Source organism: Petaurus breviceps, unplaced genomic scaffold (assembly GCF_028583685.1).
Source record: "Petaurus breviceps papuanus isolate PSGF00001 unplaced genomic scaffold, PetGlider_PUasm1.0 90925, whole genome shotgun sequence".
NCBI classification, from domain to species: Eukaryota; Metazoa; Chordata; class Mammalia; order Diprotodontia; family Petauridae; genus Petaurus; species Petaurus breviceps.
The window spans coordinates 19,164,357-19,176,930 of record NW_027187380.1 but is presented as its reverse complement, the minus strand read 5'-3'; the positions used below and the strand labels follow the sequence as shown (position 1 = coordinate 19,176,930).

Below are 12,574 nucleotides of genomic sequence, written 5' to 3'. Positions count from 1 at the left end.
CCAGTCTTGTACTAGTCCCCTTCAGTCAAAGAAAGAGCAGACTTTCCCATTAATCCTGCTAGCTTCCTGAGCTAAAAGACAGCTGTACCCTATCTTTCTGCTGACTCCATTATTCCAGGATTTTCCCTATAGCAATGTAGTGTAATGGCAATAGGAATTTGAAGATCTTCCCTGCCCCTTACTAGGCTTAGGCAAATTTGAGACTTTTCCTGATTTGAAAATATACTCTACCCCCTAATAGGCTTCATGTGGTCACATGGAGCTTGTGGTGGGAGGCTTGTTTTTGAGGGAAGTACAACTTTTGTTACTTTATAGTCAAGTTGTCCATGAGGGTTGTGATTTTCTCTTACCCTAGAGAAGAATCTGAAGTGAGGTTTTGCCGTGGGGCTCACTTTGGGAAGAGTTGTGTGATTTGGCTAGATGAGACAACGGGCAGCTATTGACCTGCCCCCCACAGCTTTGAAAACCCTTATGTTGGCGTTTCTGTCTTTGGTGACTAATTGTATGTATATGATGGTCAGAGAGATAGAAACCCTGTCTGTTTATCTGCTGAATTGTATTTTCTCTGTTTGTAGTTTTGTCTGCTTGTAACTTCTGTTTGTAATCTCTGAAGTTCAGCGTGCTGACTTTTTCCCCTGAACTAGGTAAATAACACATGTTTCATTAAAGTAAGATTATTAACCCTTTTTGAGTTTCTTTCCTTTGGAAAAGCAGATCAAGGGGCAACTAGGTGGCATAGTGAATAGAGCACTGGCCCTGGAGTCAGGAGGACCTGAATTCAAATCCGACCTAAGACACTTACTGGTTGTGGACTTGGGCAAGTCACTGAACCCCAACTGCCCAGCCCTCCCCCCTCCAAAAAGACAAAGAAAAAGGAGATTAAAGAACCTGTGGTAGCAGTCCATCCTGTGTGTGCTAGTATGTTTTGATCTCCTTTACTAAAGGAGAGCAACTTTTAACTTGTCAACAATCTACTTTAATTACATTCACTAGTTCAGGGGAAAAGTTAGCACCCTGAATGTGAAGAAAACACAAACAGAAAAAATACAAGGAGAGAAATTAGCACAAAGATCAATAGACAGGGCCCCAGCTGTCTGACATAGCAATACTGCTAACCACTTTACATGCATCAATGGATCAAGGGAGCACAGACATCTAAGCATTTGGGGGGCTCTGAACATAAGGCTACTCAGAGTCTTAACCAGGAAATCAAAAGATCCTTCTGTTGAGTGAACCCTTGAAGCAAAATGCCAACCTCCCAGAATATATAACAAAGACCAGCCCCCTGATTGGCTAAGATCCTGTAGGCATGAAACCTACATTCACAGTTGTGAATTATCAGGGTTCAAAGGAGATGAATCCTTCCAATGTTCACAATTTATCATGAGCCTGGGAAACTGAACTACAAAAAGAAAACAACAAAAAGATCCCACCTTGCATGTGCTCACAGGTGATATTCTCTGGGTTTTTCAAGCTTAATAAGTGAGGGTGAGAGCAACTTACTGCTTACTCCATCATCTGTGTCTGACCCTTTATGTCCCTATTTGTCGTTTTCTTGACAAAGGCACTGGAGCAGTTTTTGCAATTTCCTTCTCAAGATCTTCTTTGAGGTGAGGAGACTGAGGCAAACAGGGTTAAATGACAACTAGGGTCACACAGCTAGTAAATATCTAAGGCAAGAATGGTACTCAAGCAGATAAGTCTTTCTGACTCCAGGTTTGGCACTCTATTCATTATTCCACCTACGTGCCTTATTCTTACTACCTGTTTGAATTTGGGCAAATTGTTTTAGTATTCTGGGCCTCAGTTCCTTCAGAGATTTTGAATAGACTATTTCTTTCATTTAATCAAAATATATTTCTTTTTTCTCTTTCCACCTTCTAGCATTGGGCAGGGGAGGGAACACACTTATAATAAATATGCAACAGCAAGCAACAGGAATTTCTCAGTTGACTATCTCTAAAAATATATTTCTCATTTTGTGCCCTGGGTCCCTCACTTCTCTGTCATAAGGTGGGTAGTAAGTTTTATCATAGGTCTTTAGGGTTGATGTATTGTCATTGTGTTGTTGGAAGAAGTAGATCATATAAAATCCTTTCTACTTGTATTTATTATGGTAATCTGGCCTCAAGATACTCATTTTTTTCTCACTTTGGTTTATATGTACTGATCTCTTAGAATATGTATAGTAAAGCTACAAGGATACCAAAAATACATTTCTTGCCCAGACTGGAAAAACAAACAAACAAAAAACCATTTGCTAGTAGGATGTAAATTCCTTGAGGAAAGGAATTAATTTTTGTTTTGTTTTGCCTCATGGGAGCAGAAAGATGGTATATTAGTTATTTTCTGCAAATGTCTTCTTCTACCCTTTAACCTTAAAACAAAAGAATTATGCACCAGATGGAGACTAATTGGAACCAAATTTATAAGATAATGTAACAGAAATTGTATAGAACATTCAAATTTATTCCCTGTTAGCTTCAGCTAATTACATGTATGAATCAGCACTTGGGTCCTTGGGGTATGATAAATGTCTTGGCTACTTTTGGTATGTGATGGGCTTCTGGTCATGTTGTGGCTAAACAATGAAGGGTGTGAGTACTTTGAAATGATAAAACAGTCCCCTGTTGGCTGTTGAACCAGGAAAACCAAAGACTAATTGGAGAGAGAGACAGAGATAGAGACAGAGAGACAGAGAGAGACAGAGACAGAGAGAGAGACAGAGAGAGACAGAGAGACAGAGAGAGACAGAGACAGAGACAGAGACAGAGAGACAGAGAGAGAGCGGGGGGGGGGGGGGGGGAGAGGGGAAGGAGGGGATGGGGAGGAGAGAACATAAAACAAAATGGATATCCTTCAATTGGTGAATGATCAAGGGTATAGTGTATGAATGAAACAGAATGTTATTGTACAAGCCAGGGTTCGAGCTTCTTCATGGAACCATCAATAAGGCCTTCGAGTTTCGGCATGGCATAATTGTTGCCATGGACTCACTGGCCACAGCTGGCACTTATATTGCTTCCCAGACAGTGAGGAAGGTGATTGAGATCAACCCTTACCTGCCAGGCACCACGGCTTGGGAGAGCTGCAGACTGCAACTTCTGGGAATGCGGCCGGGCAGTGCCAGATCTACAGGCTCTGGAACAAGGAGTATCTCTTGCTGCCTCCAGGGTGCTTGCCAACATGGTCTGTTTGTACAAAGGCCTAGGTACCATGATTTGTGACTTGGGATAAGCAAGGGCCTAGCCTATATTATGTGGACAGTGAGGGAAACCATATCTCTGGATTCACCTGTGAGTTCTGGTTCTGTCTGTGCTTATGGGGTTATGGAGCAGGGCTACTTGTTTGATCTACCCACAAAAAATATCTTTGACCTGACCTGGAGAGCCATCAACCAGACCACCTATCGAGATGCCTACTCAGGAGGAGTGGTCTACCTCTATCAAATCCGAAAAGATGGCTGGATCTGTATCTGCAGTGACAAAGTAGCTGATTTAAAAAACAAGTATCAGGTGGCCACTAGGTGGCACAGTGAATAGAGCACTGGCCCTGCAGTCAGGAGGGCCTGAGTTCAAAATGCAACCTCAGATGCTTAACACAAAAACTAGCCATGTTACCTTGGGCAAGTAACTTAACCCCAACTGCCCTTCTAAAAGCAAAAAAAAAAAAAAAACGAAGAAGAAGTATCAGAGAGCCACCCCCTGAAGGAGTTTGGGGGGTGGCTTTCTGGGTTTCTGGGGGTGACTGATGTTTGATGCCAGATTTCACCATCCAGAACTGGAAAGCAACCTGGTTCTTTTTTTCTTGTCTAGGACTTGATTACTTTTTAAGGCATTCTTCTCCTCATTGGTTTTTTGAGCCTCTTTAGCCATTTGAGTCTATTTTTTAAGGTGTTATTTTCTTCAATCAGGTTGTTGACATGCTTTTCATGATTTTCTTGCATCATTTTCATTTCTCTTCCCAATTTTTCCTCCACTTCTCTTATTTGGTTTTCAAAATCCTTCTTTAGCTCCTCTATTGCCTGTAACCAATTCATAATTTTCTTGGAAGCTTTTGGTACAGGAGTTCTGACTTCATTGTCTTCCTTATATTCCATGCTTTCATCTTTTTTGTCCCCAAAAAGGAATCTAAGGTTTTACTGCTCTGCTTGCTTTAATTGCTCATGTTGCCACTCAATTACTTACTTTTGAGCTTTTTGCCACAGTAGAACTCTGCTTCCAGAGAGAAGAGCTTTGTCTCAAATTGCTGGGGTTTTCACAGCTACTAGAGCTATTAGTTGGGTGAAAGCATGGAGTGATTAACCCTCAGACTGGTTGCTTGGTACCCCAAAAAATCTGCTGTCCAGGAGCTCTGAAGCAGCCTAGGGATGGATGTCTCCAAGCATCAGGCGCTTCTCCCTCCAGGGGGGTAGAGGCCAGACCACAATCCCGCACCCCCTTTTCCGAAAGTCCATTGACTTCCCACTTTGTCTTTGGCATTTATGGGTTGATAAATCTGAAAACCACCACACCTACTGGTGATCCACTCTCCTGAATTCTACTCCAGGGTTGGCGGCCACCTTGAGGCTAAAACCAAGGGCTCAGTCTTTGCTCCTAGCATGCTGTGATGGACCCTTCCTGTCCATCTGCCAGGATACCTTCAGTGGGAGGTTTCTCTTTGTCACTTTGTGGGTTCTGAGCTCTGAAATTTGTTTAGAGTCATTTTTTATAGGTATTTGAGGTGGTAATGGGGGGGAGTGCTGGTAATTTTCTGCTTCCATGCCACTATTTTGGTTCTCCCCCCCATTACTTTTTAAAACAACTTTTCATTGACTTCTTCATGTTATTGATTTGTTAATAAGCTGCTACAAATGCAAATATTCATTTTACTTTGTTGTTAACATTATACAACTCAACCCTCCCCCCTCCCTCCAAAAAAGAGAAAACTGAACAATTGGCTGAGCCATAATAGCCTCTGCAACCATATCAGGCAAATTAATGATATAAACAAAACTTTAAAAAAAAACTAATTTCTTGTGAAAAGAAGGAATTCCCCAGGATTATTTATTTATTGTATACACCCATTGCATAAAGGGAACAATTTTGAGTGATAAGTTGTAGGGGCAAAGCACGTTTTTTTTTTCTTTCATGTCTTTATGAGTGTTAGAAGAAATGTATACAGGATGCATACACTAACCAGAGAAGGAATTTTGAAGCTTTAACGTCGATTGTATGTCTTTGTTTGCACAGGGGTACAAGGAGATTTGCCAAAATGCTGCAAATATTGAATGACATTGCAAACTAGACATATCTTTTTTTTTTTGCTTTTACGAAACCTCAACTACATTTGAATATTAATTTTCAGCCTCTCATTCCTTGGTAGAAACAGTACCTTCTGCCTTTTGTGCTTCGGCAACATGGAGGCTGCTACAGCGGCCTCGGGTTTCTCTCCAAACTTGACACCAGCCCCTATGCCAACCTTGGCATCTACATGGGATTTCACCCGATCCTCCACCCCAGCTTCAGGCCCAGCCCTGCCACAGGCCCAAAGCCAGGCCCTAATGTCAGTATCTCTGCCAGCTGCCCCAACCCCAGCTCTTGTACCTGTACCCCTCAGGTGTAGACTCCCTGGGCTGCACCCGGTCATCCTCACATCCATAGTGGACTGCTAAGAGCATCACAAGGATGGCACAGGCCACATTATCAGCACTTTATTGGGAATGATTGACAAAAACTCACTAGAGGTCACCAACTGCTTTTCAGTTCCACATAATGAGTCTGAGGATGAGGTTGCTGTGGAGATGGAATTTGCTAAGAATATGTGTGAACTACACAATAAAGTGTCTCCAAGGGTGCTTAATTTTTTCTTAAATTTATATATTTACTTTTAGTTTACAACATTCAATTACACAATCTCTTGAGTTGGAAATTTTCTCCCTGTACCCCCTGACCCCCATCACAGCATGCAATCCGATACAGGTTCTACAAATACCTTCACATTAAATATTAGTCAAGTTGTAAAGAAGAATTATAACCAATGGAGTGAACAAGAAAGGAGTAAGGAAACAAAAACAAACACAAAAGAGAGAGAGCAAGTAGTTTGCTTCAATCTCCATTCAGACTCTGTGGTTCTTTTCTCTGCATGTGGATAATCCTTTCCATCATGAGTCTTTTGTACTTGTCTTCTAACATTGTAATGCTGATAGGAGCCCAGTCTATAACAGTTAGCCGTGACACATACGATGTATCTGTATTTGTGTACAGAATTCTCCTGGTTCTGCTCTCCTCACACAGCATCAGTTTATATGAGTCTCTCCAGGTTATTATGATGTCCATCTGCTCTTCATTTCTTGTAGCACAATAGCACTCCATTACATTCATATACCACAGCTTGTTTAGCCATTCCCAATTGATGGGCATCCCCTTGCTTTCCAATTCTTTGCCACCACAAAAAGAGCTGATATAAATATTTTTATACATATGGGTCCTTTTCCCACTTGTATGATCTCTTTGGGATGCAGCCCTAGAAGTGGTATTGCTGGATCAAAGACTATGCACATTTTTGTAGCCCTTTGGACATAGTTCTAAATTGCTCTCCAGAATGGTTGAATCTCTTCACAAGTCCACCAAAAATGCATTAGTGTTCCAATATTTTCATATCCTCTCCAGCATTTAGCATTTTCTTGGTTTGTCATCTTAGCCAATCTGACATGTGAGTTGTGATACATCAGAGTTGTTTTATTCTGCATTTCTCTAATAAATAGTTATTTGGAACATTTTTTCATATGCTTACAGATATCTTTAATATATTCCTCTGAAAACTGCCTATTCACATCCTTTGACCATTTATCAATTCGAAAATGACTTGTATCCTTACAAATTTCAATCATTTCTCTGTATATTTTAGAAATGAGTCCTTTATCAGGGACACTGGTTGAAAAAATTCTTTCCCAATTTTCTACTTCCCTCCTTATCTTGCTTACCTTGGCTTTATTTGTACAAAAACTTTTCAGTTCAATAAAATCAAAGTTATCCATTTTGCATTTCACAATGTTCTGTCTCTTGTTTGGACATTAATTCTTCCCTACTCCATAAATCTGACAGGTAAACTATTCCTTGCTGTCCCAGATTGCTGCAGTATCAGCTTTTATACATAGATTATGCACCCATTTAGACTTTTTTTTGGTATACAGTGTAAGATATTGGTCTATCCCCAGTTTCTGCCATACTGTTTTCCAGTTTTCCAAGAAGTTTTTGTCAAATAGTGAGTTCTTATCCAAGAAGCTAGAGTCTTTGGGTTTATCAAATTGTAGCTTACAAAAGTCATTGACTGCTGTGTCTTGTGTACTTAATTTATTCCACCGATCCACTATTCTATTACTCAGACAGTACCGAGCTGTTTTGATGACTGCTGCTGTATAATACAATTTAAAATCTGGTATGAAGGGGGTGGAGTCAAGATGGTGGAGTAGAAACATGACCTCCAACGGCTCTGGCTTCCACATTCCCCAATCAATGTAAAAAGGGAACTCTGAAAAAAAAACTTTGGAGCTGCAGAATCCACAAAATGACAAAGAGAAGCTAACTTCCCATTGAGGACAGCCCAGTAGGCTGGCAGGAATCAGCCAATGCAGTGCTCTGGGAGCAGAGCCCAGGCCTGGGTGAGCCTGAGATTTTAGCCCCAGGGCGGGTCTGACCAGCCAGCTGCTGGAGGGATTCCAGATCATCAGCAACTGTGGCCCTTTTCCAGATTTATCAACACATACATGCAAAGGACACAGTGGGAGGTCAGTGCAGTCTGGACTTTGGGACCCAGTAAGTGGGAGTGCGGGGATTTTGCCCCCAGGGCAAATAACCTCTGAGACACCCAGCACAGCCAGCCAGCATCAAGAAGCAGCTTAAGCTGCTGGCCTTCAGAGTATAGGGGCACCAAGCAACCAGTCTGAGTGGTAATCGCTCTTCTTTAACCTGCTTGGATCTGGATTGCAGTCTAGGGTGGAGGTCCTGGGGTGCTTGACTGTGACACATGCCAGAGCATGTGGAGGCCTCAGAGAGGGCACCCATCTAATACCTCCAGCATCTGAAAAAAACCCACCATTTGGGAAGAAAGCTCCACTGTCTGGTGGCAGAGTCCTACAGTGGCAAAAAGCCCAGGGGTCAAGTGACTGAGGAGCAACATGAGGAGGCAAGGGAAACAAAGCAGACAGAAGATTCCAACATTACACTCCTATTTTGGGGAAAAAAGGAGCAAAACATGGAACAGGAGGAAGACAATGAAGTCAGAACTCCTGCACCAAAATCTTCAAAGGAAAATACTTGCTGGTTACAGGTCATAGAGGACCTTAAGAAGGAGATAAGAGAAGTGGAGGAAAAATTGGGAAAAGAAATGAGAACGATGCAAGAAAATTACAAAATGAGAGTCAACAGCCTGACTGAGGAAAACCACACCTTAAAAAAACAGACTAACTCAAATGGCAAAGGAGACTCAAAAAGGCAAACAGGAGAGAAGAATGTCTTAAAAAGGCGGATTTGCCATATGGAAAAAGAACCTCAGAAGCTCCTTGAGTAGAATCATTGCTTCAGAATTAGATTGGAGCAAATGGAATCTAATGACTTTATGAGAAATCAAGATGCTGTTACACAGATCCAAAAAAAATGAAAGAATAGAAGGAAATATGAAATATCTCATGGGAAAAACCACTGACCTGGATAATGGATCCAGGAGAGATAATTTAAAAATTATTGGACTACCTGAAAGCCATGATCAAAGAAAGAAAGTAGAAATCATCCTCCAGGAAGATCTATAAGAAAACTGCCCTGATATTTGAGAAGCTGAGGGCAAAATAGAGGTTGATAGAATCCACCAATCACCTCCTGAAAAAGATCACAAAAAGAAAACTCCTAAGAATATTATAGCCAGGTTCCAGAATTCCCAGATTAAGCAGAGAATATTACAAGCAGCCAGGAAGAAGCAATTTGAATATTGTGGAAACACAATCAGGATAACCCTGAATCTGGCAGCTTCTACACTGAGGTATTGAAGGGCTTGGAATATGATATTCAGGATGTCAAAGGAGCTTGGATTAAAACCAAGAATCACTTATACAGGAAAACTGAGTATCATGTTTCAGGGGAAAATATGGTCATTCTGTGGAATAGAGGACTTTCAAGCATTCTCTCTGAAAAAACCAGAGTTGAATAGAAAATTTGACATTCAGATACAAGAAACAAGAAAAGCACGAGAAGGTAAACAGGGAAAAGAAATCACAAGGAACTTATCAAAGTTGAACTACTAACATTCCTACATGGAAAAACAATAATGGTAACTTATGAAACTTTTCTCAATATGAAAATAGTTGAAGGGAATAGAACTATATATGTTTATATATGAGTGTATATGGGCATATGAATACATATGTGAATGTGTTTATGTATACATACAGGTATACATAGATATATAGATATATAGATAGATAGATAGATAGATAGATAGATAGATAGATAGATAGATAGATAGATAGATAGATAGATAGATAGATATACACAAGATCCATTTAACAGAAGGGGATGATATTTAAAAGATGAAATTAAGAGGTGAGAGAGCAATATAATGAGAGGTGATGGGGAGAGACAGAATAGGTTAAACTATCTCATATAGTAGAGGCAAGGGAAAATGGTTACAATGGAGGAGAAGAATAGGAAGGCAAAAGGGAATGGGAATTTGGCTTGGGGAGGGAATGAAATACACACTAAAAAGGGTATCTCACCCTACATGAGAGTAGGGGGGAAGGGGATGAGAGGGAGGATGATGGAAGGGAGGTAAGGCTGGGGGGGAGAGAAGTTGGAAGCACCCACTTTTGAAAAGGAAGGGGTCAAAGTAGAGAATAGAGCAAGTGGGAGGTGAGATAGGGAGGGAGGGAAATGTAGTCAGTCTTTTACAATATATCTACTATGTTATTGTTTTATATTAGCCACACATGTACAGCCTATACTGAACTGCTTGTCTTCCCAGTAGGGGTGTGTGACAAGGGAGGAAGGGAATGAATCTGGAATTCAAAGTTTTAAAATCAAATACACACACACACACACACACACACACACATATATATATATACATATATACACATATACATATATACATATATATATATACTATTTCTTTTTAATACTATTTTACATGTAATTGGGAAATAAGATATACAGGCACTGTGGCATAGAGATCCACGATACCCTACTGCAAAAGTCAAAAGGGGTATGGGAGAAAATGTGGGAGAGAGCAGATTAGAGGAGGGGATATACTGCAGGACTGCTATTTTGGGGTAGTGGGTAGGAGAAAAACGGGGAGAAAATTTGTACCTCAAAATCTGGTGGAATGAATGATGTAAATCAGAAAAAAAGAAATTTTCAGTCTAATGGGGAAAAGAATATGCAAACTATGTACATATAAGAAATATGTGGGGTAAATTGAAGGTCATCTCAAAGACAACCCAGGACTGGGAAGTACCCTCAATAATAATAGGGAAGTTTGGAAGAGGGGAGAGTTGGGGGGAAAAGAAAATGATTCCTGGGAGAGAATCTGGAACTTAAAGTTTTAAAAACAAATGTCAAAAAATATGTGATTTTATGCAACTGGGAAATATGATATACAGGTAATGGGGTATAGAAATCCAGCTTGACCTACAAGAAAGTAAGGGAAGGAGTAAAGGAGGTGATAGGAGGGATTAGAAGAGAGGTCAGACTAGGGGAATGCATACTCAGCAAGCTTACCATTTTAGGGTGGGGAGTAGGGAAGAATTAGGGAGAAAATGTGTACCTTGAAATCTTGTGGAAATGAATATTGAAAACTAAAAATAAGTAAATAAATTCTGAAAAAAAGATAAATAAAATAAACAAATAAAATCTGGTATAACTGGGTCACCCTTCCTTGCTTTTCTTTTCATTAATTCCCTTGATATTCTGTACCTTTTATTCTTCCAGATGAATTTTGTTACTATTATTTCTGGCTCTATAAAATCATTTTTGGTAGATTGATTGATATGGCTCTTAATAGGTAAATTAATTTGAGTAAAATTGTCATTTTTATTATCTTAGCTCAACCTATACAAAAGCAAATGATGTTTTTCCAATTATTTAGATCCGACTTTATTTGTGTGAAAAATGTTTTATAGTTGTGTTTGTAAAAGTCCTGAGTTTGTTTTGGCAGGTAGATTCCCAAATATTTTATAATGTCCGTGATAACTTTAAATGGAATTTCTCTTTCTATTTATTGCTCTTGTACTTTGTTAGAAATATATAGGAATGCCGAGGATTTATGTGGGTTTATTTTATATCCTGCAACTTTGCTAAATTTATTTATTATCTCAAGTGTTTTTTTTCCTTGATTCTCTAGGATTCACTAAATATATCATCATATCATCTGCAAAGAGTGATAGCTTAGTCTCTTCTTTGCGTAATCTAGTTCCTTTGATTCAAGTGAGCTTATTCTGGGCTGGTATGCCACAGACCATGATATAGCAAAACACCCAGTGCTGATTCATTAGTATCATAAGCAGGAGGCCTATAGACTCATTCACCTCACTGTGGACACCAGCCTCCAGAAGGGACAGAGGACCATCAATATCTGCATCGGTGCTTCCATGGGTGTTCCTGGAAAAACGATGGGAATGATGCTCACTCCACTGAGAGTAAACCATGTCTCCCGTGATATTAAGCAAATTGGAATTGACCTGGTCATGAAGACATGTTTCAACCCCAAACATGTGATTGTCCTTTCAAGTGATCTGTAGCAAGTTGTTGGAGTATCAGCCCAGATCCAGGAGGCTCTAAGCACAGTGTTGCAGTATGCTGAGGATGTGCTGTCTGGAAATGTGTCAGCTAACACCACCATGGGCCGCTTCCTGATGGGCCTGTTTAACCAAGTTCCCAGGATTGCCCCTGAGGACTTTGAGACCAAGGTGAATAGCAACATCAATGACCTGTTGATGGTGACTTACTTTGCCAACCTAACCCGGTCACAAATTGATCTCAACAAGAAACTTTTGAGCCTGTGAGGAAATCCAGTTGCTACAGCCAGCAACTCCACCTGATGTGGGTCCTCCCTTGGTTGGACCCATAGGATAAAGCAAAAGAAAAGTGGATTCTTCTTTGACCATCATTTTTAAGTTTCCAGTTTCTGCAGTTGAGTTGCTTTTAACTCCAAATAAACCACAGACATCCCTTTTAAAAAAAAGAACAGTACCTTCTATCTGAATGAATTAAAGAAAACCTGGAAAAATTTAATCTTAGCACATGGAAAATTAAACTGAACAAAACCTTGATAATTAAGAAGAAATAGTACTTATTACCCTACCATGTGATTCTAAGATGTAGTAATGATCACAATGATAGCTTGCATTTCTATAGTGCCTTCATGTTTGAATGCTTTACAAATGTCATTTCATTACATGAGGTTTATTTTTACTTCAAGAAATGTCCATAGGAGTAACATATAGGCATAATGATTTCATTTATTTGTTCTGATTTGTTTTTATTTCCCACATCAAAGTGAAAACATGGAAGGTCCTTCTGACTGATTGTTGTCTACCACTCCTTCC

General features: G+C 40.0%; 2 pseudogenes; both read left to right on the top strand.

Moving 5' to 3' along the window:
* Positions 1 to 2,903: 2,903 nt before the first annotated feature.
* Positions 2,904 to 3,542, top strand: LOC138152789 (proteasome subunit beta type-5 pseudogene; annotated as a pseudogene).
* A 1,856-nt stretch (positions 3,543 to 5,398) lies between these two features.
* Positions 5,399 to 12,031, top strand: LOC138152284 (eukaryotic translation initiation factor 3 subunit F-like; annotated as a pseudogene).
* Positions 12,032 to 12,574: the final 543 nt, after the last annotated feature.